Consider the following 27,786-nt stretch of genomic DNA (forward strand, 5'->3'; position numbering starts at 1 on the left):
AATTCCCGGAAAACATTCTTGGTCACCAGTTACATCCCTGCAGGGCTTCTTGGTTCACCTTTTAACTGTCCCCAAAAAGAGGAGCAGAGAGAGACATCCATTTTGATCTCTGTCTTGGAGGGAAGGCATCCTGTTAGGTCAAGTTGCATTAAACCTTGACCACCCATTACATCCATCTATCAGGGCCTTCCCAATTTTCCTTTCATATTTTTAAGTTCATAGTAATAAAAGACAAAACTGAAAAAAATATCAATTAGAAGATTGGTTGGTAGCAATTGGATGGAACAAAAAAAGTGAACTAAAAAAAATCCCACTGCTAGGCATATACTCCCAAGGAGTTCAAAGAGAGAACATAAGGACTCATAGAAATAAAAAGTTGTATACTTTGTAGAAGCCAAAAACTAGGAATAGAGAAGTCCACTGCTTAGGAAATGGCTAAACAAATTGTGGCAGAAAAATTTAATGGATTATTACACCAGCATTATAAGAAATGAAAATAAGAATGCAGAGAAGTACGGGAAAATGTGTATTAATTAATACAAAATGAAGTAAACTGAACCAAAAAATATACATAATGACAACAATGGGAATCAAAAATTAAACATTGTGTAATTACAACCAAATTTGGTTCTAAAAATGAATCGACAATGTATCTCCTATCCTTTTTTGTATAAGTGAGGAACTGTGGGTATGAGACCTCTATAAACTATTACAAAATGTGTTAGTTTTACTGAATTGCTTTCTACCCTGCCCCCTCCTATTTTTGTTCTTTGTTACAAGGGATAGTTCAAAGATAGGAGAAGGGGAAGATTATATTCAGGAATGAAAATGATGTAAAAACAAGAGCTATCAATAAAAATTAAAAATCTAAAAAATATAGGAAAAGTCCATTTCTACCTGTCTCTATCACAATGTATTATATAGCAAGTGTGACCATTTATGATATCTAGAACAAATTATTAATAGTCATAGGATTAAAACTAATAAAATTAGATTACTATTCTTCAGAGCAAATAGTAAGTATATATATGTAAATATATATATATATTGCTCTTGCATGGTCCATGAACAAGTATGTATCATTACTGTTTGTGGACACTCCATTTCTAAGGAAGCTATGTATCCATTCAATTTCCCATTTCTTAGTCATCCCAGGACTTCCTAACCTGGCCCCTACAGGGATGACGGTTTCTTTCATGTCTAAGAGGTACCTTCCAGGTACCAATATGCTATCAATTCAATTCAGTCAGCCTTCTCTGGACTACATATTTAGCACTATATAATTATATGTATGATATATTATTTACTTTTTCTAAAATTGCTTTCCAATAAAAGAATAAAAATTCTGAAGGGAAGGAACTATTTCATTTTTTGTCTTTGCATTCCCAGGGACCTTGCATAATACTTCACACAAAGGGACTGGATATGTGGCTTCTTTGGTATAAGGAATTCCCAGGTAGGGAAACCTCCTCTACTAATATGCCTCACATTGTGACTTGGTCTTTTTCTCCCTCCTTAGGTTGGGAATTTGCCAGCAACTCATGGACCCCAACCCAAAGCTGATGTGTGTGTGGGTGCTTTAACCTGCTTCATTTCTGACTATGCCCACTTCACTCCTCTTTAGGTGGCCTGGAGGCCCCCTGCTCTTTGGGCTCACCATCCCCATGCCAGACTTTAGATGGACACCAGATTGATTTAACCCACTGCAGCTTCTCCACAGCTCTCAGCCTTAGGAAATGCCTCTAGCACTGAGAGGTCTCACACAGTCTGTGATAGAGCCAAGGCCTGAACTAAGGTCTTTCTGGCTTTAAAGCTGACTCTTTTTATCCTTTGAATCAGAGCTTCTTAACTTGGGGTCCATGAACTTGTCTTTCCATACTTTGATAACTGTATTTCAATAGAATTGGTTTCCTTTATAATCCTCTATATTTTATTTTATACATGTAAAGTATGATGCAAGGAAGGTTGAACCAAGAGGTTCAATAAACTACCTGCTTGCCCAAAAGGACCAGGACTCAAAGGAGGTACAAGTCCCTGTTCTATGCCATACTATCTACAATTTTCTGCTGAATGAGGAAAAAAGGAAACTATTCCAATATGGAAAATAAATTATGACAATCTAAAGGATTGTTTTAATCATACTATTGATAAATCATTTGACATTATCTTCTCATCTTTATCCTTTCTTCAATTTGGCATTTGTTTTTATTTTTACTCTACCAGTTAATTGTCTAACAGGAAACAAACACCAGATTCTCAAATGATGAATGTGTCTGTCAATAAACAATCATTTTACATGCTAACATACTGCCATCATGCCAATTTCATTTTCTATTAATGTTATTTGGGGTTTACAACATTAAGCACCTTTTAATTTTGTCCTTGACAAAAACATTTTTGATATACAATGATAGGGCTTTTAGAAATTAATCTTGGGTCTCTTCCATTTCTTTCTTTCTTTTTTTTAAACCCTTACCCTCTGTCTTAAAATCAATACTGTGTATTGGTTCCAAGACAGAAGAGTGCTTGCTTTGGCAGCACATAAACTAAAACTGGAATGATACAGAAAAGATTAGCATGGTCTTCTGTATAAGGAAGACACCCAAGGCAGAAGAACAATAAGGGCTAGGCAGTGGGAGTTAAGTGACTTGCCTAGGATCACACAGCTAAGATGCGTCTGAGGCCAAATTTGAACCCATGATCTCCTGTTTCTAGGCCCAACTCTCAATCCACTGAGCCACTGAGCTTCCCCCCTCTTCCATTTCTTGATCCCAAACCATGTTTTCTACATCTTGTTTCCTTTTCTTCCCCAGATCTACTTTCACATTGAGGTGATTAAACATTAAACCTGATAATCTGGAAGATCTTTTTGAATTCTTCATAGAATTTCTCTACTTCTTCATCCTCTCCAAATAGCAATCATCTTTAAAGTGGTCTGTTTGCTTCATGAAGAACACTGAAAAGTACAACAATCAAATAGCCTATAAAATGATGAAACTGAAGTCACCAAGGAAATCATGGTGTAGTTGGGGGTGGGGGAGAGGTGTAACCTTAGAGGTGAGGTATTAGAGGTACTAGAATTAAGGGTACTTGAAAAGACCTCTTGCAGAAAGTGAGATTTCAGCTCAATCTTGAAAGATATCAGGGAAGCTGAGAGGCAAAAGTAATGAGGGTATGCCAGGAATAAAAGATTGCTAATGAAAAGGTATCAAGTCAGAAGATGAGCTTTTTGTGCCAAGAACATGAAGGGCAGTGTAGCTGGTTCATAAAGTACGTGGAGGGGAGTAAAGTGTTAAGAAACCAGGAAAGGTAAGAAGGAGGCATGTTGGGAAGGACTTTCAATCCCAAACAGGAATTAATATTTGATTTAGAGGTAATAGGGAGCCACTCTAGGTTCCTTGGGCTAGGGGAGTGACACAGTCAAACCTAGGCTTTAAGAAAAATCACTTTGGCAACTGTGTGGATGATGGATAGATCCCCAACTACATCATAATTTCCTTGAGACCCAGATAGTTGTGAATTTCATTTTATCTTCCTATATTGGCTTGAACTGAGTATATACATAATTGAAACTATAACCTGTTAAATGAAAAGGTTACAGAATTTTATAAATGGAATAGCCATTAGAAAACATGCATAGTCCAACCCCTTCATTTTGCAGACAAAGGAACACTGGTAGTTTCACAGATCTACAGCCCATGTTTTCTTACTCCCAGTGCACAGTTCTACTATATCATGGAATTAAAGAGAGATCCAAAGACTTAAAAAACAAAACAAACCACACAGTCATTTCAGTTTGTGTTCACAATAAGAGAGCAATTGTTTTTAAGAACGTTTTTCATTCTTGTCCACCCTGCTCCAGGCCTCAGACATACTTTTCCCTCCCTAGCACTATTAAAGATGTTCCTAAAAGATCACTTTGGAAGTATTACTAGCATATACATTAATAAAACAATAAATAAATTTATAAATAAAAAAGTAGGAAATATGAAGACCTGGATAAAATGAAAAAATTTATAAATAAATAGAGTACCTTAAACTTTATCTGCATTTAGAAAGGGTGGTTCTACTATCCTATGAATGGTGAGCCCACCCCCGTGTCTTAAAGGTCAAGTCTGATATTCATTCCAAAACAACAAAGTAGCTTAACAGAGAAAACAATTAAATGGCAGACACATTCCTATTTCTATTCATTCAAAAAGAACAAATGGAAACTAAATAAAGAATACCCTAAAACAGTGATGGAGAACCTTTTAGAGCCAGGGTGCCATGCCCCACCCCCACCCCAGACAGAGTGACATGCCCACCAGAGATTGCATATTGTGCCCCTCTCTACCAACTGAGTGCCAGACATGCCTCTCCCCCTTCCCCACACAGGGGAGGAAGGAAGTGTTCCCATTGGGTCTCTGGACAGAGGGGTGGGTGAAGGGAGGAATGTCCTCAGTGAGTATAGAGGGGGGGAGGGGAGTGGCCTGAGCACTCTTCTCCCCTCCAGCTCTGCCACCTGTGGGTTGCCCACCTTAACCCTGTGCAATCCCATTGGGCTGCTGGGCAGAGGCAGGGGATGGGAAAAATATCATCAGGCACAGTGGAGATAGAGAGGGGAGTAGCTCTGCTCAAGTCCCTCTGTCTTTCTAGTAATGAATTCTGGGGGTGGGGTGAGGAGGAGGACAGCTGTGTGTCCATGGTGAGTGCTCTTCGTGCCATCTTTGGCATCCATACCACAGGCTTACCATCATTGCCCTAAAATAAAAATTGGGTTAAAGCTAAATTCTGGCATTTCAAAAAAAGTATTTTAGGGGAAAGACAATATGATTTCTATAAAAGGAAATAAATTCTTGCCAATTTATTAGGTTTTTTAAAGGTAGTAGATAATTTTGTGAATTAAGAACTAGTAATGTTTCCAAAATTTCCTTCACATGGTTCTATATACAATGTTTTGTTTTTTAAAAGTGTTATCAAGCAGTTAATTATGGAAACTTTTAAAGAGATGTGAAATAAAACATTTGTAAGTAAAAAAAGGATAATGCTGAAGTTCCAAGGAAATTAGTTTTAGGACTAGTTTTATCAACCTTAAAAATTGTCTAAAATTTTATAATTCAACAAATGTTAATTGAGTATCTTCTATGTACAAAATACCATGCTAGTTCCAGGAAAGAGAAAACCCTGCCTTCAAGGAGGTTATAGTTTAATGTATTATATGCAAAATAACTATAATGCAAATAATAATATAAGTCTGAGAGGTCAAATTGCATGATAGATTTGAGCACTGTTTAGTTACTGTCATAAATTCCTGCTAGCTATATTAGGAAAGGCTTCATGAAGCAGTTGGTATCAGAGTTGCATTTTGAAGTGGGGAGGATTTCTACAAGATAGAAATGCAGACCTCTGATTCAGGCAAGTAATAAAGATACAATATATGTCATTCCTCCCCAAGGTCCCAAATAACTTTTTCTAGTTGATGAAATCCTAAGCATTAGTTAATGGTAGTAATAATAATAAGATTTTAAAAATCCAAACATGTTGAACTAGGATGAAGTAGATATAATCTTTATTCTCCTGTCTGTTACTAGAGTTGTTCTAAGGATGTTTCAGTCAGCATAGGAGATGAACTTCCATCCTAACACCTTTATTCAACTAGAAAAAGTGGTTATTTTATCCCCTTGTGACAACTATAGTCCATAGAACAGGTAAATATAAAAGAATAATAGTAGGATAGCAACTTGGCCAGACCATTCTTTTCTAAATCCCATGCAAAAATACAAGAATGAGATAATGAAGATAATATTCAAACTTTAAAATACTTCTCCCATAATAATCTGTGACACAGGTGGTGTACATATTTTTATTCCCATTTATAGATGAAGAAAACAAAGCTCAGAGAGGGTTGCCAGTAACTGCATAATCAGGAAATGCTGAAACAGGCGCTTCCAGGTCCTCTGCCTTTTTTAGAAGACTGTGCTGTTCTGGAATACTTTACACCAAGGTGCTTGAGTGGGCAGAAAATATCATAATTTATGAACTGGATAGAAACTTGAGAGTTGGAAGGAAACTCTAAGACAAGCTCACTGAATTTCTGAAAGATGGGTTGACCAGGCTTTGTTCAAACATTCCAGTGACAGCCCCCCATTTTGCAAAGCAGCCTGATCTTTGACAAAAAGTCCTACTTTCCATAATGTGCTTCTTTATATTTATTCATTCTTTCTCCTTTTTATTCCAACTATAGTCGCTGTCTAATTATATCACCTTCTACTACTAAAAAACTTTCAGTCTTGCCCATTGCCTACCAAATAAAATACAAAATCCTGACATTCAAAGTTCTCTATATGACTTCAAACTACCTTACTATAAACTTACCTTGTACTATTTCCTTTGACATGAAACCTAGCTCTGTCTTTCTGTCTCATTCTGTTTCTGTTTCATTCTCTGACTCTGTCTGTCTCTCTCCTGAGTCTTCCTATCTCACTCATAGCCTAACTCCATTACTGACTGGCATGTGAGTTCTGACCTGCTATTAAGGGATCACCATACTGGTGCTGGACTCAGGATGGATATTTATTTGATTGGCCTGGGTAATTACAGCTCAAAACTCTAGAATTCAAGCAATCCATAAGTCTCAATCTGCCAGTAGCAGGAATCACAGCATTCTATCACCACACCTGGCTTCAACACACACACACACACACACATACACACACACACACACACACACACACAGCTGACATTCTCTTTGGGAGAGAAGTTCCAGCAAAAACATCCATAGATGGGCATAGAAGATTTGCAGACTTAACAAATGGCAGCTTCAGAGGAGAGAAGAATAAATACTCCAGATGCAGAAGCAGCAGTGATGTATATAGCCAGATTATTGGAAATAATTATAAAGAGTGTTCCAGACAACATACAAGTTTTTCTGGGAATATTCCCTCTTCTGTTGCTTGGAATCTTATGAGAGGGAGATTGTTGTTTGCATATAGAAAGCAGAGAGAATAATTTAGTTCTTAATTTCCCCATGTACTTTAAAAAATACATATATATTGATATAATTAAAAAAAAGCTTTGCTATTCCATTTGTAGCCTGATTTGTTGGTAAAGAACAGTTTGAGTGAACTATCTGCGTAACAATGATTGTTCCAAACACTCAAACCAGAAATGAGGAGAACAGACCTAGGTCTTCATCACATCAGGAAATGCTTAGTGAATAGTCTCTTTACCAACAAAGATGAACACTTTTGCAATCTCACAGAATCTCAGTCAAAGATTTGGAAGAGGCCTCAGCAGCCATCATTCTAATACAGACACAAAGGAATATGAACTATAACAAACACATATAATCTTAGGAAGTTGGCTGGGGCATTGAGAAGTTAAGTGGTGCTTAGAGTGACAGAGTATGTCAGAGGTGAGAACTAAATCCAGTTTTTTCCTGTCTCCAAGATTGGCTTGCTATCAACCATGTTATGTTGCTTCCCCTCATGTTACACACAAATACAAATGCATATAGACATATGTATGCATAGATAAGTACTTGCATAAGTACACATTACATATATACATACATGTAAGTTATTGTTGAATAGCAACTATGAAATATACAATGCTATTCCTATTAGATGAAATTACTGATCTTTGTAACTTTTTGAAAAATTTTTGAGATTATAAAATTATAATCGTAAAATTGTAAAAGACTCCTCACCAGGGGTGCTTGTGAGTTATGTTATCAAAGAAAACATAGAAAAGCAGGCAAATCTTCTAACTTCAATCAAAAAAGGAAAATGCAGAGGCACAACAGGGTTCACAGTGTGCTAGTTATTTCTGCTCTACAAATGAACAGAGATCTAGAGATATCCTTTCATAATGCTACAAGAATTCAGTGTGAAAACAGGAATTTTCAGGAGAAGGCAGGGGCAGGGAGCAGTTTGCTTCTGGCTAATATCCAGCCAGGAAGAAGCAGATATGTCCTAGTTAGGTTCCAGAGATGATGGGTCCAGGCTGCTCAAAGGGCTATGGTTAAGGGCTGGTCTTCAAAAGATCCATCAACCAACAAGCACTTCCTGTGTGCAGGGAACTGTGCTAAAGTAAATAAGTATCATATGTGTGTAGGAAACTTTTAACAATTAGCTTGTAATTATTTCAACCAGTCTTTATTGAACATTGACAAGGTTAGGAGGTCAGACCAGCATAAGGCAACCTAAAATCTAGGAAGCATCTTTGGAGGTCAAAGAAACATCTTCCTCAACCAGGACTTTGCAAGCAAGGTTGATGTGAATGAGGTAAAGAACAGGAAATGGGGAACTGGGCACCCTATGCTAGTTGAGTCAATCTATTGTTATATTTGAGGACAAGAAACACATTCAGTAAACCTGTTGTTCAGTAAACCTGTTGTTTCTGTTCTATATTTTATGCTTTCCTCTGTGTTCTTGAAAAAAATCCAACTTTTACTTAGATGAAGTGGTATTTGTTTACATCTATGCCAGGTCAAGAAGAAGGATCAAACATGCTCCTAGTGGAAAGGCAGAGAGGTAAATATTTCACTCTCAAAAACCCCTTTTAATATTTGAAGACAATTATCTTGTCCCTCTCATAGTAGTCTATGTTATATGTTGGGGACAGAGATGTAACAATGAATGAATTTTGTTCTCAAGAAGCTCATATTCTCTCAGGATAAAAAATATCTACATATGTGTATATATAAACACATGTTATCTATGTATATATAGAATGAAATACAAAATAGATTCAAGATAAATTAAGGAGAGATCAGGAAGTACTTGACTTAAGTGTTAAAAGAAAGAATTTAACAAGGCAGAGTAAAGAAGAAAAAAATATTCCAGGTATGGAAAATAGTTGATGGGAAGGTATGGAGAAAAGAGATGGATGGCATGCTACCAAATGAAGGTGTAGAAAATCAAACAACTGTTCTGGGTATATGACAAATATATGTTTCAGAACCTCAAATGGGCCCTCACTACTACTAGGCAATCCTAGTATACCTTCCTTGGGTTAAATATATTCACTCTCCCACATTCTTCCAAACCTTTTCGTTCATCTTCAACCCTCCCATAACTCTCCTTACCTGCATTCTCTCTGAGACTTTGTCTTATATTTTACAGGGGGGAAAAATAAAGCCATTCACTGAGAGCATCCTCTTATGTCTACTTTCTCATCTCATCTCACTCAGATGCCTTCTGTTCTTTTCTCCTTCTTATACGAGGAAGTAGCTTTACTTTTTACTAAGTCTAATTCCTCTACTTGTTTAAGTGATACCATTCTTTGTCATCCCCTCTCTTTCACTTATTTTCAGTCTCTCCTTCACTACTGGCTTATTTCCTCCTGCCTATAAACATGCCCATGTCTTCCCTATCCTCAAAATAATCTTCACTTGATCTTTCCAATCCTGCTAACTATGACCCCACATTTCTCTTTCTCTTTGCAACTAAACTCTTCTGCCAACTACAACAGGTACCTCCATTCCTCTCTTGTCATTCTGCTCATAACTCCACCCCACTCAACACAATTCAGTTTTTGACACCAAAACTGCTCTCTCCAAAGTTACTAATGTTCTCTTAGTTGCCAAATCCAATGGCCTTTTCTAAATCTTCAATCTTCTAGACTTCTTCCTCCACAGAATCTGACACCGTTGGTCACTCTCTCCTTTTGGATACTCTCTTTGTTCTATGTTTTTGGGGCTCTACTCTCCCTGGTTCTTGTCTTACCTATCTGACCATTCCTGTCTCCTTTGCTGGATCCTCCTCCAGATCACACTGTCTAACCATATATATTCTTCAGGGTTCTGTTCTAGATCCTCTTCTCTTCTTCTATACTATTTCTTTTGATAATCTCACCAACCCCCTTGGATTGAATTATCTCTATAATGATCTATAATTATATATAATTCTCAAATCTACTGATCACACCCCAATCCATCTGTTGACCCTCCAGTCCTTTCACACATCTCAGAATATTGAGTAGACATTTTAAACTCATTATCTCCAAAATGAAACTCATTTTTCTTTCCCACTAAACCCTACAGCCCTCCAACTTTCCCTATTACCATAGGAAGGCAAAACCAACCTCCCAGTCTCTCAGGTTTGCAACCAAGGAGAGTGGACACCAGATTATCTCTCACTCCTCTCCCTCTCATATCTAAGCTGCTGCCAAGCTGATTTCACCTTTGCAACATCTTTTGATTTACATCCCCTTCTCACCTCTAATATTGCCCCAATCCTGGTACAGGCCCTTATTACCTCACACCTGGACTAGTGTAACAGCCTATTGATCGGTCTTCCCAATTTAAGTCTCTTCCCATTCTAATCCATCTTCCATTCAGTCACTGAGGTAATTTTCCCAAAGGGCAGGTGTGAACATATCACCCTCCTAGCTTTCCCATCCCCAACTCAATAAACTTCAATTGTTCAATTGCATCTCCAGGATCAAATACAAAATGCTGTTTGGCATTCAAAGCTCTTCATAACTGGCCCCACTCCTCTCTTTCTAGTTTTCTTACATTTTACTCTCTACCACAAATTCTTCAAAAATCAGTGACATTGACCTGTATTGGGTTGTACAACATGAACTCCATCTTTCAGCTCCAGGCATTTTCTCTTGCTAGTCCTCATTTCTGGAATGCTTTTTCTCTATCTACTCTGACTACTGGCCTCCCTGGCTTCCTTTATTATTTATTTATTAAAAAACAAACAAACAAACAACCCTTACTTCCATCTTGGAATCAATACTATGTATTGGTTACAAGGCAGAAGAATAGTAAGGGCTAGGCAATGAGGGTCAAGTGACTTGCCAAGGGTCACACAGCTAGGAAGTATCAGAGGTCATATTTGAACCCAGGACCACCCATCTCTAGGTCTGGCTCTCAATCCACTGAGCCTTTCAATTGCCACTCCCCATCCCCTTTCCACCTCTACCCCCCTCACCATTGCTTCCTTTAAATGCCAAAATTCCACCTCCTATCTAATCTAGAGGCAACAGGGGGCCTAAAGGTTCTTGAGCATAAGAATAGTATGATCAGAACTGTGCTTAAGTAAATTCATTTTGGCAGCTGTGAGGATGGATAAATTGGAGAGGAAAGAGCTTTGAAGTTGAGAGAACAATGCAATAGTCTAGACCAGGCGTGATAAGGGATTGAATAAAGAAGATGGCTATATGAAAGATGTCAAATGATGTGTTAAAACAGCAAAACTTAAGAACTGGATAGGCAAAGCAAGAATGAGTGAAGAGTCAAGGATAACATCAAGGATGAGAACCTAGTACACTGGAATGATAGCAGTACCTTTAATAGAGTAGAAAGCTTAGAAGAGATTTAGGTTTTAGGAAAATTAAAAAAAAAACTCAATTTCCAACAAATTCAGATTGGTTGAATTTGAGATGTCTATGAGATACTTAGTTTGAGGTGTCCAACAGGAAACAGCTGGGATGAGCCTGGAGCTCAGCAGAGAGACTAAAGTGAAATATATAGAAATAGGAATCAGATATACAGAGATCACTAAACCAAAGAATGTGGAGTATGAGAAATGAAAAGAGGACCTGGAACAGAAAAGAGTGTTGAGATACACCCACAGTTAGTGGTCATAATATGAGAAGGAGCTAGATACCACAAAATATCTGATACTACAAATGACAAAAATGTTACATATTTGATTTTGTGATGTAGGCCTACATGTATTATGTTAGTCAACTTCAATAATGTCCTTCGAGTTATAAGCTTCCAAGAAAGAATGTCTGTTGAATATTTAGTTTATCACCTAATAAAACATGCCAACGTATGGGTTGGTACTTTAAAATGATGAGTTAGGTTTGTTTTTGTTTTGCTTTTAAAAATTAGTATTATCAACAAAAATACATAGCTAAAACTGTAGTCAAGAAATTTGGATGCCATTTGTAAATCCAAGTGGAGAGAGTTCTGGATTTGAGATCAGGAAGCCCCGAATTTTAAATCTGCCTCAGATACTCATGTGACCCATGGCAATTAATGTATCTTCTCTGTGCCTCAGTTTTTTCATCTGTAAATTGGGGATAATAATAGCACCTGCCTTCAAAGGTTTTGGTGATGGGTAAATAAACTAACATATGTAAAGTACACTGTGAAACTTTAAAGCACTATATAAAAGCTAATTATTATTAACCCTGGGAATATGATTTACTTCATTGGAAGAGCAACTTAATTTTTTTAAAAGGCCTCTACCAAGAATGCCAAACTTTTTTTTTAATGTCTAAATCTATGATTTTTGTTGGCATAGGGAATTCTCTGTTAAAACATGCACAATTGTCAATCTATGTAGATCAGCAACTGCCCAACAATTTGTAATCTTAAGAGTTGTCTTCTTTGTCAGCAGGCCAACACACAATTTATAATCCAATTAATTTTGCCTCATAAAATAAGGAACTATTATTTCTCAATAGATATTGTTGATAAACACACTTTTGGAGGCTAAGATAAAATGTAACCATTCAAAAGAGGTTGGCCTCATCATCCATAAACAAGACTCAGAGAATGAAGAATTATCTATTGCTCAGATAATGACATACAGTTGGATGAGTGGTCTATGTTTCTTGTCTACTAGAACTTAGATCTGGTAGAGACAGAAAAATGAGTCAGGCCAGAGCTGACTAGGAAGAGGAGGGCATGTTGGATTGCCTTTGGGAATTGCAAAGCTCTTTTAATAACTCTAAAGTTTCCTTGAAACAAAAGCTCATCTTCTTAATACCACCATTCTATTTGTGTTGCTTTATGTCCTATTCCCTTAAGGTATTTTTCATAAGAAGTTTAATGCTTTATAGAAAGGCAAAAAAACAAAAACCCAGTTCAATGGATGTGAAATATTGCTGCAATAGAGATGAACAAATTGATGTCTAAAATGAGTAGAAAAATAATCTTAGTTTAATAAAAACTGTCTTTAAGACTATATATGTATATGCAGATGTACTTTATCTTAAATAGATAAACAGAAATTTATTTCAAATGTCTCTTGAGTAGTTTTGTATAGAAAATAAACTATAGCATAAATATAAGGACTAAAATCACCTTTATGTAATGTATAATAATGTCTTGTTTGTATATGAACAATTATGGTTAAAAGGGACTGAAGTGCAACTTTTATTTATTAAAAACTGAAAAAGAAAAAGAAAAAAGCTCAAGGACACAAAATGAAAGGGAAGACTGCATCTAAAACTTTAGAACTGCAAGATTTCATGTGTTTTATTTAGTTCATTTAACTATCATTTTGTAGAGGAAATTGGGAGGCTTACCATCTTATAAGGAAAAAATGAATCACTGAAAGCCAAAAGGTTCTGATTTAGGCCATTTAACGGTTCTATAAAGAAAACAGGTAACAGAAGTAAATAAAGATTGAAGAAACACCAGCTTTGTAAGAGTGGTTGAAAAGGCATAAGAGAACAGTTGGTTAAAAGAAAGCTTCAGGTATGTGACTCCTGATTGGATGGTGAGAGGTTTGACTTCACAGGACAAGAGGTTCAGTTCGCATATCCTAAAGTTTAAGAGAGGTGATACCATGTTTCTCTTTTTGAGAAGGAAAAGCTGAAAGGGAAGGAGCACTGCTCTGGCTTTGGATAGATGAAACCTGGGAAGTCTCATCAACCTTGCTCAGAATCAACTTTGAGCTGTCTACTGTGAGCTATGTTCTAACTGGGCAACAGTAGCATCAATGTGAGGGTATGATGACTAGAAAGCCAGTTTGTTACAAGGGAATTGCTATTTGAATTGACTGGTAACACTTTCTAAATGCCAACGGTGATTGTTCGTTGAAGAGCTTTGCTCAATAGGAAAGCAGTAAGGCCCAAAAGACAAATGGGTAACAGAGAGGCAGTTTTATGTAGTGTGGATATTCCTAAATGGGTCAAGGCCATCAATAACTAAAATTTAAACTCATGAGTTACCCAGAGAGAATGGATTTTCTTTCAAATACTTTCTTGTCAAGTTCCCTTAAATGGTACCCATTATCCTACAGTTATTGAACACAATGGTGGGAGAATGTGACCTAGGATTTATGTGAATTGTGATGTATTTTTTTTTATTTAATTAATTTAGAATATTTTTCCATGGTTCCATGATTCATGTTCTTTTGCTCCCCATCTCCCTCCCATAGCCAATGTGCAATTCAACTGGGTTTTGATGTATTTGTTATTTATGCACTGGCTTTAATATATGAGTAATTGTGATTTTACTCTTTTCTGATTAGGTAAATGTCATTTTTACAATCTTAAAACACTGTAAGAGGTTGCTTGTGTACATAGAAACTCATTAGTGGGCTCTTAAGAGTGAAAGTGGAATAGAAAGAGTACATTCTCCCTAAACTAGGTTACTCCTAGGTCTTTGAGAGAATTTAGGTGTAGCTGCATGGTGGAGATCTGTCTCTGCAAGCCTAGCTCTGACAGTGTGAGAACAAACTGGTGTGAGTGAGCATTCCAGAGGGTGCCTACATACCCATTTAAGGGATGACATTGTAGGGTTCCACATGAAGGTAAACCTCAGGCCACCATATTTGCATTATAGACACAATAAAAATGAACATCATACAAAGGACAATGGAGAAGTACAAGAGAGGTGTGGGTAGGTTATAATATATAACCAATAAGGAACTTCCAAGAAGAATGGAAGTAAAAGATACCATCAAACCAACATACAAGAAGAAAAGATAGTTGGTCATTTGGCAAAGGTGAAGTACAGATGATAGCTGTGCTGCTACACTAGTACCCTCTAATGTAAGAAGAATGCAAAGAAATGTTAGGTTAACCCCTTCTGTTTAATTTATGGGAGGATATGAACAGGATGGGAAGGCATGAGTGGGTTGTGACTTACATCAAATAGATGAGGTCATAGATCCATTTCGGTAAACAAAATGTGCTAAATTTTAAGTGACATGAATCCAAAAACGAATGCCTCTACAAAGGAAGCCTTATCAATCTTGCTTCATCACAGTCTTCCCTCATGAGTAATTTCAATGTCTCTCTCTGTCAAGAAAGTCTACCATTGACCTAAGTAATAACAACACCTTAGTAAACACAGAAATTAGAATATAAATCCTTGGAAGATGCTAGTTGAAAAAAAAAATTACTCCACAGTAATTCTACAATCATTTAAAGGGTTAAGAGCACTTATACTTTTAAAATAGAGTTGTGACTAAAATGACACCATTGCTATTTTTGCAAGTCTGAATTTGTTTCATAAACTGTCACATTAGCCAGATGATTTGTTATTCAGCATAAGAACATTATTCTCTGTGTTTTGATAAATCTGATCATTTGCATCACATAAAGAAGAAGTTCTCTAAATGAGTTCATTGTACACCAGGGAGTACACATTCCCCAATCATGGAGTGAAGAAAAGTTTCCCAATGGCCCTTATCTCATACTTTCTATTCCCACAGGGCATATACCCAAAGAAAAGAAATTGCCCAATATTTCTATACACAACTCTGAAAGATGCACACAAAGCACACACAGAGAATGATCATAGAGCAGAAGAGGGAGAAAAGGAAACACAATTATTAAGAGCTTACTATATGCCAGGCATTGTGATAAACACTTCCTAAATTATATCTCATTTGACCCTCACAACAACCCTGTGTAGTAGATATTATTATATCTTCATTTTATAGATGAGGAAACTGATACTGGCAGAGGTTAAGTAATTTGCCCAGGATCATGCTGCTATTAAGTCTGAGGCTAGATTTTTAACTCAAGACTTCCTGACTTTAGGCCTCTTTGTTTATATTTAAGGCATTGTTAAAAATGTTAAAAATTCAGAATCAAGCCCAAATTTTACTATATTCCACTAAAGATTCAGGGCACTAAAGATTCCAGGGCAAGGACTAGCTTTTTAATTTGATCACTATATTTCTATCAGTTGCTTTAGAATATTTTTGATAGACAAATAGTTCAACAAACACTTGTAGAACTGAACTGAGGAAGAAAAGATAATCTGTAGATTCCATTTATAAGAACAAATATAACTTAGGGGTGATAATCATAATTTAAATTTTATAGGTAAAATATCCTGAAACAAGATAGCCTTTAATAATCATGGAGTCAAGATATGACTATGTTTGTACATCATAGAACATAAATTCCACTGGGGGGGAGCGGGGACTAGGGGGGGTGTCACTTAGCATTTGTCTTTGTAATGCCAACATTTAGCACACAATACCTTGAACAAAACAAGGACTTTTTTTTTAAATTTAAAGATCTTTTTAAGAAATATTCCAAGCTTTTTTAAAATATCTGAAACAAAAATGGAATCTGTAGCCCAAATTACTTTTGCACAAGTTCTTACAGACTGAAGTGACACCTATGGTGACAATGAAACTGTCAGAAAAATCTTAAAAATAAAACAGTGACCTAATAGTCAAACACAGCAAGAAAATTAAAGTCCTGAGGTAATGGACAAAAAGTGAGATGCCTTTGCACCATTATAGCCGCTGTCTTTTGACTAATACATATTTTTAGTGTCAATCCTTTATTTTGAAGTCAGTTCATTCATTCATTCATTTACAGAATATTTATTAAGCACTCCTTTGTGAAGAGAACTGTATTATACAGAAAGAAGATATAAGTACTAGATAAGCCCCTTTCCTGGCATGAAGGCTAATACAAAATAAGATAAAACCCCAGAAAACAAAAATTCTTTCTATTGCATGATAAGAACATTAAAGAAGTATAAGACAATGTAGTGAGATTAGTCAGTCAGTTACTAAGTATTGATTAATCACTTACTATATAGTAGGCACTGTTATGTACCACCGATACAAGGAAAGGCAGAAATACATTGCTTGCCCTCAAGGAGTTATAATGGGAGAGATAACATGCAAATAACTACATACAAAATATAAAGTGTAAGTAGAAAGTAATCTGATGAGGAAAAAGAGGGCAAAGCATAAAAACCAGGAAAAGCCTCCTAAAGGTTAGATTCAAACCCTAAACATAACAGATGACAATAATATTAATAAAAATTATAAGATTATATTAATAGATGAAGAAAAAGGTTTTGGCAAAATATAATATACATTTCTGTTTAAAACAACAGCAAAAAGCAAAGAAGAAATGGATTTTTTAAAAATACGGTAAATAGAATTTTTTAAAAACACAGAGCCAACACCATATATGAAAAAATTCTACAGGCCTTCCCATTAATTTTGAGGGTAAAAGGAAGAATGTCCATTATCATCTCTATCATCTGATATAATACTAGAATTTCTAGCAATAGAAATAATCCAAAGAGGAGGAATTTTGGGAATAAGCATAGGAAAAAAAATAAATTCTCCATTTTTTCAGATACTAAAATGATGAAGAGCAGAGGTGTCAAGTAGATGGACACAAACTACAATATTCCTGAGCATAGCCTGAATCAGATTAGAATGTAACCATGAAATATTTAATAGTAACAACAAAAATAAATAAACCACAGAGATAATGTTTTCTAATGCAATGTGCAGTTCACAGTGATCTTTATATATGGTTTTAGTGGCCTAGTCCTTGCCATTCAACTAAAATTGATTAAAACAATTAACTTTAGCAAAAAAAAAGTAGGATATTAAAAACGAATGAACAAACAAACATAAATGATCAGCTTTTCAGTATGTTCCCAGTAAAACTCAGCAGGAAAAGCTATTTAATATAACTTCAGGAGATATAAAATATTTGGGTGGCCATCTTTCCAAGACAAATGTAGGAACTCTATGAATACAACTACAAAATAAGCCTTCACAATGATTAACCTAAGTAATCATCAATATTGTCAGGGCTGGGATGTGACAAGATAGTAAAAATGATATTCCATATCAACTGAAAACCAAAAATTTTCTTATTGAGCTAGAAAAAATAATAAAATTCAACTTCAGGAATAAAAGATTAAGAATCTCAATAAAAATAATTTTTAAAATGGGAGCAAGGTCTAGCATTATTAGATCTCAAACTAGACTACAAAGCATTTATCATGAAAAATATTAGGTATTGGTTAAAAAGTAAAGACATCCATTAATGAAACAGATGAGATAACCAACATACAAAAGTAAATGAACAACATAGCAGAGTTTTGTTTTTGTTTTTTTATCAACTCAAAGATTCCAACTAGTAGAATAAGTATTCTTTAATGAAAACTGCTAGAAAACTAGAGAACAGTCTGGAAGAAATCAGATTTTGATGAATATCTCATAGTAAATCTGGTTATATGATGAGAATAAGTTTCATTATATAATGCTTTTGTATATACAAAACCAAGGTCATTAAAAAAAGAAAAACAAATGGGAAAACACTTTTATAATTGGTTTCCAATTCAAATATATGAGTAAGAGCTATTCACTAATAAAAAACTGATTAAAGGTTATGAACAGATGGTTTTCAAAGGAAGAAATCCAAGATATAAGTATATAGGGGAAAATGCTCCAAATAATTATTAGAAAAATGCAAATTAAAGCAACTCTAAGATTCCTCCTCATACCCATCAGACTGGCAAAGATGATAAAAAAGGGAAAATAATACTGTTGGAAGGAATGCAGAAAAATGAACACACCAGAGAACTGTTAGTAAGGCTGTGAATTAATCAAGCCATTCTGAAAAGCAATTTTGAACTGTACACAAAAAAAATCAGTAAACTACGCAGATTCAGTGATATCATTACTAGACATTTAGTCCCAAGAAAGTCAAGTTAAATCACCAAGTATTTCTAAATGGCTTACTATGTGCATTATATGAGAGTTCCAGGAAGCCTAGCACCTCTGGTGTGAGACCTTGCCAAGCCTTTTCAGGTCGGCTCATCCACATTTGGTATCTACTTCTCACCCAACTCTCACTTATGGCTTTAGGAAGCTATAGCACTGCAGAAGCCACACCCTGGTAAACCATCTCAGTAAATAGGCCAACTCAGGCTGAGAGTGAATTAACTACAAGCCACAAATCTGTCACTGACTTGGGGAGATGTCTGGCCCTGGCATGCAAAGACTTCCGTCCGCAGAAGGAGTAGATGAGAACAATTTGTTCCAATAGCCATGAAGGCATCTGAAGCAGGCACTGTGTACTGCCAAGGGCCTGATCAGATATTGATGATATATCCCAAGCCATCACCAGTTGACCTGACTTTTTGTCTTGCCACTGGATTTGGATGACTCTGGAAGAGTAAAGCTGATAAATTTTAAAAATGCTGCCTCACTTCAATCCAATTCATGCACAAATCAAGACATCATTCCATGATATCATTGATCCTCTGAAAAATAAAAGACAAACAACTATGCTAAGCAATGGGTATACCAATACAGTGCAAGCAGAAAGAAAGACAGTCCCTGTCCTCAAGGAGCTTGTATTGTATTAGGGAAAGATGACACAAAAGGTTGGAGCAAGGAACTAGTTGTAACTGTTTGCCCATTAATTGGAGAATAGCTCAATAGATTATCATGTATGAATATAATAGAATATTTTTGCCCTGAAAGGATGAAGAGGAAATATGAGAATTCAAAGAAAACTCAGAAAAGCTTTATGAAATGATACAGAGTAAAGTGAGCAGAACCAGGAGAACAATTTACACAATGATTAAAACATTATAAAACAAAACAACTTTAAAAGACAAAAACTTTTCTGTCTTGGTTTTGTTTGATAGTGCTTGTTTTTTGTTTGTTTTTTTTTAAGGTTTTGGATTTTTTCCTCTTCTCTGGTGAGGACTTGAGATGGTAAGAGGAACTAGCAACTGTGATGCCCCCTCCAAAAAAGAGAGAGAGAGAAGAAGAAAAAGAAAAGGGAGTAACCTATCCTCACCCCCCCCCAAAAAAAAAGAGAGAAGAGAACAGGAGTTTCAGGAGAAACAGACAAGCAGGGCTGCTCTGAAATTAATAGCTTTTAAAAATGCAAACTAGGTAAGAGATTCATGTATAATTCTCTTTCTATTCTTCTACATATATAGGAATGCTCATATTTATCAAATTCAGTGTAACAAAAACAAATTTTTTAAAAAGGAATATTTTTTCAGATTTGTATATGACATCTTTAGAGAAACTGAACATTTACTGAAACATGAAGAAATAAAACATATTTTAAAAGATAGAAGTAGGGAGCAGCTGGGTGGCTCACTGGATTGAGAGCCAGACCCAGAGAATGGAAGTCCTGGGTTCAAATCTGACCTTAGACACTTCCTAGCTGTGTGACCCTGGGCAAGTCACTTGACCCCCATTGCCTAGCCCTTACCACTCTTCTGCTTTAGAACCAATACACAGTATTGATTCTAAGACAGAAGGTAAGGGTTTAAAAAATAATTAATTAATTAAAAGATAGAAATTAAACATATTCTTTATAAAACATTACAATAAACTGTAATTTGTTAGAATGAAAACTTTTAAAAGGAAAGTATTATTTCACTACCACAAGGTCTGGAACACAGTGAGCATTTAATAAAAACTTACTGATATAAGAGGAATCTGAAGAAAGGATTCAGACTTAAATGGAGGCTAAATAATGTAAGCTTAATGAATGAGTTGGTCAAAGGACAAATCATAGAAAAAAATAGTTGTATCAAATGAAATAACAATATATTAAAACTTTTAAGATGATCTCTTTAGAAAATTTTTATATCTCTAAACTCACATTCCCTAAAAGGAGGAAGAAAAGAGACATTGATGAATGAGCAACTAGAAAAACAATAACCTCAAGCTAAACATATATGAGAGATTTGTGGTTTCATTTGTGTACTATCTTCTTTTTCTTTGTATATGGAAACACTTATTTCATTTAGTTTTGTAAAATTTGGAATTAAAAAATAAAACAATATATCAAAGACTGTAAAGATGATTTTTAGGGTTGTGACTTAAAAATCTAGATCTAATTTGTCGCCAAATAAAAAACCCAAGTCAGTCTGGAAATTATGGTAATTTAATTAATATAGAGGGAAGGAATTTAAGGAGAAGGAGGAAAGAGGTTATAGGATTTCTCCTGCCTGGCCTATGCCAGGGGGAGTTTAAAATCCCTGCCTCTAGATCTCTGAAGAAGATTAGAGGCTTCTAAGAGAATAAAGTTGGAAAGTAAAGGAGGAAACTCAGCCAGAAACTCACCACCAAACAGGATAAATAGCTTGTAGCCACGCTAAGATGCCAGAAGCTCAGCAAGCTGCTCTTAGCTAACTCTCCACGGCCAATCAGGGTTTTCTTTTTTCTGGAGACAGCAAGGGAGCCAAATATACAGACCTTTCACTCCTGTGTCTCCTCCTCTAAATGCCCGTTCCAAGTTCTCATCTTCTTTTGATTAGATTATCTTTACAGTTACTTAACACTTCTTTGTTAAGTTCACCTTTTGTTAGTTACTTGACCTTTGTGTGATTAATTTAACCTTGATAGTTATTTAACACCTTTTTATATTAAGATCTAAAAACAGACTTAGCTTAAAGTTCTAGCTTCACTATAAGGTGAGAACTAAGTACCTTCATTGTTCAATCAGGAGATTACAACTTTATCTACCCCAAAGGAAGTTAAGTAGGGTGGAGTAATTTTAAAGTTCACAATCCCCCCTGATGATCATTGGGAGACTAGTCTCCCCATTGATCATTTAACATAATCATCTTGTAGTCCTAAAGCACTTCTAACTACAGATGTATACAATATTCAATTTCTAAGAGGAAATTACAATAGTTAGGGAGAAATAGAAAAGAAAGGAAGCAAAACCAATGTTTTGCCTGGCGCATTTACAAAAAGCCAAATTAGGGGCAGTCCCCTTCTGGCATAGGAGTATACATTCAAATAAATGTTCAATCAAACTTCAGTTCATTCAACCATACCCAAAGTTTGTTCTTGATCTTCTTGATGTAGTATAGGTTTTCTGGCATCTTTCTGCAAGAGTTCATTCTCTGGATTTAGGAGTTAGTAAGATTCTTCCTTAAAGATCTTTTCTCGAACAAAAAATTTAAAAATCTTGGATTTTTATTAAAATACAACCCCCCCTGAAGTGGGTGTTAAAAAACATCCAGTTCAGCTCAGATTCAATGTTGAGTTATGGATTGTATGAGTCAATTATTAAAAGAAAAGAAAAAAACACAAAAATATAAAGAAAAAAATGGAAGAAAGTTAAACTTTTGGGAGAAAGAAAAAAATTCAAAATCAGAATAAAAATACCAAAATCTATGTATATAAAAATGTTGAGTAAGCAAGAATAATTTCATAATAGGCCCTTGTATTAGGGTTCAATAAATTTCTATCCCACTAGTCTGTAGGACAGAATGCAGTAAAATTTCACTTACTCATTTGCAGCCAAGGCTACAGGAAGTTGCCATACTATAAGAAGAAAAAGAACTAGAATTTTATTTTGATAGGGAAGTGTCATTCCCTGGTCTGATTTTTTTTGGCAGTCTCAGGGATATGGGGAGCTAGTATGATAGTCAAATTTTGGTACTTGTCTGAGTACTTCACAAAGAGTGTAGATACAAGGAAGTCCTCCGACTTAACATATCCCCAAGGAAGAATATATCTGATTTAGGAAAATATCCATCACAATCTCGAGTCTCACACTAGTTTTTCCTGTGTGCTCTTTTTTGGCACTATTCAGGTTAAGTCTGTGCTCCTTGTTTATATTCCATTTCCTGGAACCAGACACAAACATTAATCACAGTTCCATAACATTTTATCAATAAATGGCAGGTTCCTACAGTTTAAAGCTTTTGGGTATGCATTGATATTATAGCAAGTATATATATGTGTATATATATATATATGTATGTATATATATAACTTATATTATTGCAGAAAAAATAATATTAATTGTATGTACCTTTAGTATAAGAAATGAGAAAAAAGGGAAAAAATAAAATATTCTAATCAAAATAAAAGCATTAACAAAAATAAGGGGGGAAAATCAGGAATTCAATGTGTTCTCGAAAAACAGCATCCACTTGTCAATGGATTAATATCTCCAATACATGTGATAGGATACAGTCAATTAGTCTCAACATGCTCTCTTCACATGTGAGCAATGAATCCAAGAGTCCTCTCTAATCTTTATAGATGATGGAGTAGTTAACAATATTTGGAATGGCCCTTTTCAGAAAGGCTGAGTTGTTCCAGTATGCTGGAAATTCTTAATATACACCTTGTCTCCTGGGTTCAGGTCATGAAGTGAAAAGTCTAGTGGTCCAGCTTGTACTGCAGCTCCGGATTCATGGAGTTCACGCAGTTTGTGTTGTAATTCTTGTATATAGGAAGCAATAGTAGTGTCTCCCCCTAATAGTGATGTATATGCAGGGGAGAAGAGTTTAGCCTGTATAGGTGGATGTCCAAAAAGCATCTCAAATGGTGAAATGTGTAGGTCCCCTCTAGGCCTGCTTCTAAGATAAAATAGGGCCAGAGGGAGAATTTCAGGCCATTTTAAATGGGTCTCAGTGCATAATTTACCAATATTAGTTTAAGTTCTCTGTTCATTCTTTCAACTTGGCCTGAGCTCTGAGGATGATATGGAACATGGAATTTGGGAGTTATCCCCAAGGAAGAATATATCTGATTTAGGAAAGTATCCGTAAAATGACTTCTATCTGAATCAATACGTGCTGGCAGGCCAAAGTGAGGAATAATTTCTTTTAAAAGCACCTTAGCAACAAAAGCCGCTGTGGCTTGGGTTGCAGGAAATGCTTCGGCCATCTGGTCAGTTGATCTACTATGACTAGACAAAATTTATAATATCTAGCCTTTGGCATTGTTATGAAATCTATCTGTAGATGCTCAAATGGTGTGTAAGCCAGAGGACGCCCACCAAAGGCTTTACCACAAAAGGTATGTTGGTTATATGCTTGGCAGGTAGAGCAGGCTGTATACACTTTAGAGGCTATAGTAGTTATATCAAGGGCTATCCATACTCTCTTAACAGAGTCCATGATGGCCTGGGTGCCAAAGTGACCATTTTTATGAATAGATTGGCAAATTTGGTGATAGAAACTTCTAGGAAGCAAGGGTTTTCCTTCAGATGACACCCATACTCCATTAATCTGTTTTGCTTTGAATTGTTGCTTCCATTTTTCCACTTCCTTTTCATTATAGGAAAGTGATAAATTTAAGTCATCAGTGGTTGTTAATGTTAAAATTAATTTTAAAGTTCACAACATAATTACAGCTTTGGAAAATGTGAGCTCCATAAGGGCAAGGAATGTTTCTTATTGTTCATTCTATTCATCCCTGCAGCATATTATGACTTACATAGTTATCATTCATTGTTGAATGAATGAATCCAATAAAAAGGATTTTTAAATGAAAGGGAAAGGGGAGGAGGAGGAAAACTATGGGGATATGTGTTTGCCAAAATATGTATGCAGATTCTACATACAATATAGAGAGTACAATTGGATGGCACAGAGGACAGAGTGTTGGAATTGGAGTCAGGCAGAGCCAAGTTCAAATTCTACCTTAGACACTTAGTGGAATATCTAGTAGTTCACAACCTCTCTCAGGTTTAGTTTTCTCATCTGAAAATTAAGTAATAATAACATCTACTTAACAGGGTTGTTTTGAGGTTCAAACAAAGTAACATATGTAAAGAACTTTGAAAATGTTAAAACATTATATAAATTATATTATTTCTCTCAAGTGACAGGGAAAATAGCATTAAAGTTAAGAAAAAGGAAAGGAATAAAAATGATATTGACAGATGTCTACATATGCAAATGCATAAAGTAAGGGCCAAAAATAAGATGAACTCTAGATTCTAATACCAGGGGAAGAAAGTATGACTTCTTGGTAGAATGGGAATAAAAATTTTTCATATGACCAGGAATGTACTAGGAAGTGTTTAACAACCAGCTCTTTGGGAAGAAAAAAGTATACAAGACATGCTTTTAGGTTTAAAAACAACAACAACAACAAAAAAGAAAACATTAACATTGCTAAAATTCCAAAAACTGACATTTTGAAAATCACTTAAAAATGAAAGTGAAACAAAACTATTGAGATGAATAAAATTAAAAGATGGCTTATTTGAAAAGACTATAAAGTAGATAAATCATTGCACATAATTTTCACTATGCAAATTGTTTCCATCCAGTGGAATATGAATTTCTTGAATGGAATGTTTTGTTTTCACCTAGGAAATAACAATAACAACAAAAGCTAATACTTATATAGCACCTACTATGTACCAGACATTGTGTTAAGCACTTTACAGATAACTTTATTTAACTTTCATAACAATCTTGGGAGGTAAGTGCTACAATTTTATTTTATACCTGAGAAAACTGAGGCAGAGAGATCAAGGGTTACACTGCTACTAAATGTTCGACAGTGGATTTGAACTCATATATTCCTGAATACCACTACCTAACATGATGTCATTTAGCAATAAATTTAGTCAGTATTTATTGAATTGAATGTATATGTGTTAATCAGGAGGTTTTTTCCAGATATGATTGTACATAGCAAAAAGTATTAAGAAAACTTTTTTAAAAGATATAAGAAAATGAAATTGTCAAAAATGAAAAGGGATCATTGAAAAGTAATGTGGAAGAAATAAAGAAAATTGTCACAACCTATTATACTCAATTATACACCAATGAAATGAAACACTTAAGCGTAAAGGATGTTTAAAAATATAAAATATGAAGATCAAAAGAAATATAGGATTTTTTTAAGCCTTAGAATCATAAACTGAACAAATGAGTGTTGAATTTAAAAAGTGTGCTCAATTTGTTTGCCCATCTAGGGTAAAAAGTATAAAATTGGAAGGAAGTTTGTGAAATAAAGCAGCAAAGATGCTCATGTCTAAATATTTCAAGGAGAAGTCTACTTTTTAAGATAGTTTTGTCCAGGCAGAATTAACAGAACTCATATAATATTGACATCCTGATATTTTGACCAAAGACTATGTACTTATAAAGGGGAAGAAATATGTGAACAAATAAAGTACATCTGACATTTCTTCTGAGCCACCAGAGAATTTTTATTGCAGAGAAACCTTATATGGGCAATAAATAAGGGAATGCCTTTAGTAACAGCTCATCCTTTAAGAGATATAAGATTTATACTCACTGAGTCAGAAAGTTTTAAGAAGTTACACAATCCATCCAATATCAGTTCTTGAAGGGAATATTTTATTTTTGTATTTGTATCTTCAACATCATAGTACAGTAACTGTACTATGTACATAGTACTGTAAGTAATAGGAGATAGCAGATGCTTATTAAATACTTATAGACTTTGATACTAAATACTATATGAAAATGAATAAGAGGAATTAAAACACATAGATATATACACACAATGAACTTTAATTGTATTTCATTCTTTTGAATAGAAGGTAATAGAAAATGAGAAAATCTGATCTCTGGAACTTTCCATATAGGGAAAATTCAGATATTCAAGGTTATAAAGTTAATTATCAATAAAGTTATTATACAAAAGTTCATTTTTAAATTTTGTTTTAATAAAATAAAATTCTAGATACCTCATAAGGATTTGCTTTGGGATACTGTGGCAAGTTTCTTGAACATTGCTGTTCCTGGTCCAAATGTAAAATCTTTCTCAAATTGCCAGATAAACAGACATCAGGTAGAAAAAGCAACACTGCTTTGACTACACTATCTTAAAATGACTCACTGGGAAATGTAGAAGTATGGCTTTGTTTGCTTAAAATAACTATTCATGCTTTTTCCAGGGATTTTTTCAGTCTACATCCCTCTAGTTCCATGAATCATACAGGGAGGGGTGAGAAGAGAAAGATCTGGCTTACAGGCTGCTATATGGTCATCTCCAATACAAAACAAAGAGATTATGTGTCTTTTTGTTGAAGGCTAGAGTTGTCCTTGTGGTTTCAGTTATTGCCCAAGAAGGTACAAGTTAAAATCATGAACTTTACTTCCCCTGGAAGAGAAAAATCATATTAGGTTTTAAAAATCCAGGGAAAACTAGAGCATCTGTAGCACCAATCACTGAAGCAAGTAGATGCAAAGATAAACAGCAAAGGTTTATGAAACTCCAAGAGCAGAATCCTTATCAATATTTTTAGATTACTTCTTTGGCTTCAAGATGCATATGTTGTTTGACATTTAGGGAAAAAAATTCATCTTCTTTCCAACCTTAGGCTACATTATAAAATCCAAAGTTCATATTCATTTATGCAATATTATAGGCCAGAAGCTGACTATTATGTAAAATGATAAAGTTAAAATGACCTAAATCTCTGCACCCTAACATTAGGTCCCCATGCCTGATGATGTGCAGGAAGCAATAATTAATCACTTGTAATTTGGACCTTAGAGCATCTTTAATAAATAGCAAGGCATCTCTATCTCTCCTAAACCTTAACAATTATTTTAAAAACCCAAGGTGGAATTATATACCAAAATAATCAACTGAAAATTAATTATTGAGTGACTATATTAGTGCTAAGCATTGTGCTAGATACCACATGGAACAGAACTGTATTTCCCACATAAGAGAAAATTCTATTAGGTTTTTAAAATTCCATGGAAAACTATAATATCTGTGAGACAATCACTGAAGCAATTAGTTACCAACATAAACATCTAAGGTTGAAGTCCCTTACTTCAAGGATTTTAAGTTGGGAGGATAGAACTAATATAAACATGGAGTAATAGTCAAAACACATCATCTAATTTAAGCACTAAAATATGTAGTACAGAAGTTCAGGAAAGGTATGATTGAGAAAAAAAGAACTGAAATTGGAGCCTTGGAAAGTGGAAAAGACCTGGATAGAGGAAAAGGCATTCCAATACAAAGGTTCAACATGAATAGGGGCATAATCCCAGGAAAGTGAGGTGACTGACTCAGCAAGAAACAGTCTTCAAGTAGGAAATAA

General features: G+C 35.1%; 1 protein-coding gene and 1 non-coding gene across 2 annotated transcripts in view; one reads left to right on the forward strand and one right to left on the reverse strand.

Moving 5' to 3' along the window:
• PTPDC1 (protein tyrosine phosphatase domain containing 1) overlaps window positions 1–27,786 on the reverse strand; it is a 99,413-nt gene that overhangs the window by 68,729 nt on the left and 2,898 nt on the right. The window lies entirely within an intron of this gene.
• On the forward strand, window positions 2,523–2,628 carry LOC130455663 (U6 spliceosomal RNA). The gene has a single exon (XR_008913772.1). It is a non-coding gene; the product is annotated as a U6 spliceosomal RNA (small nuclear RNA).

The sequence above is a fragment of the Monodelphis domestica genome, chromosome 7 (genome assembly GCF_027887165.1).
Source record: "Monodelphis domestica isolate mMonDom1 chromosome 7, mMonDom1.pri, whole genome shotgun sequence".
Classification (NCBI taxonomy): domain Eukaryota; kingdom Metazoa; phylum Chordata; class Mammalia; order Didelphimorphia; family Didelphidae; genus Monodelphis; species Monodelphis domestica.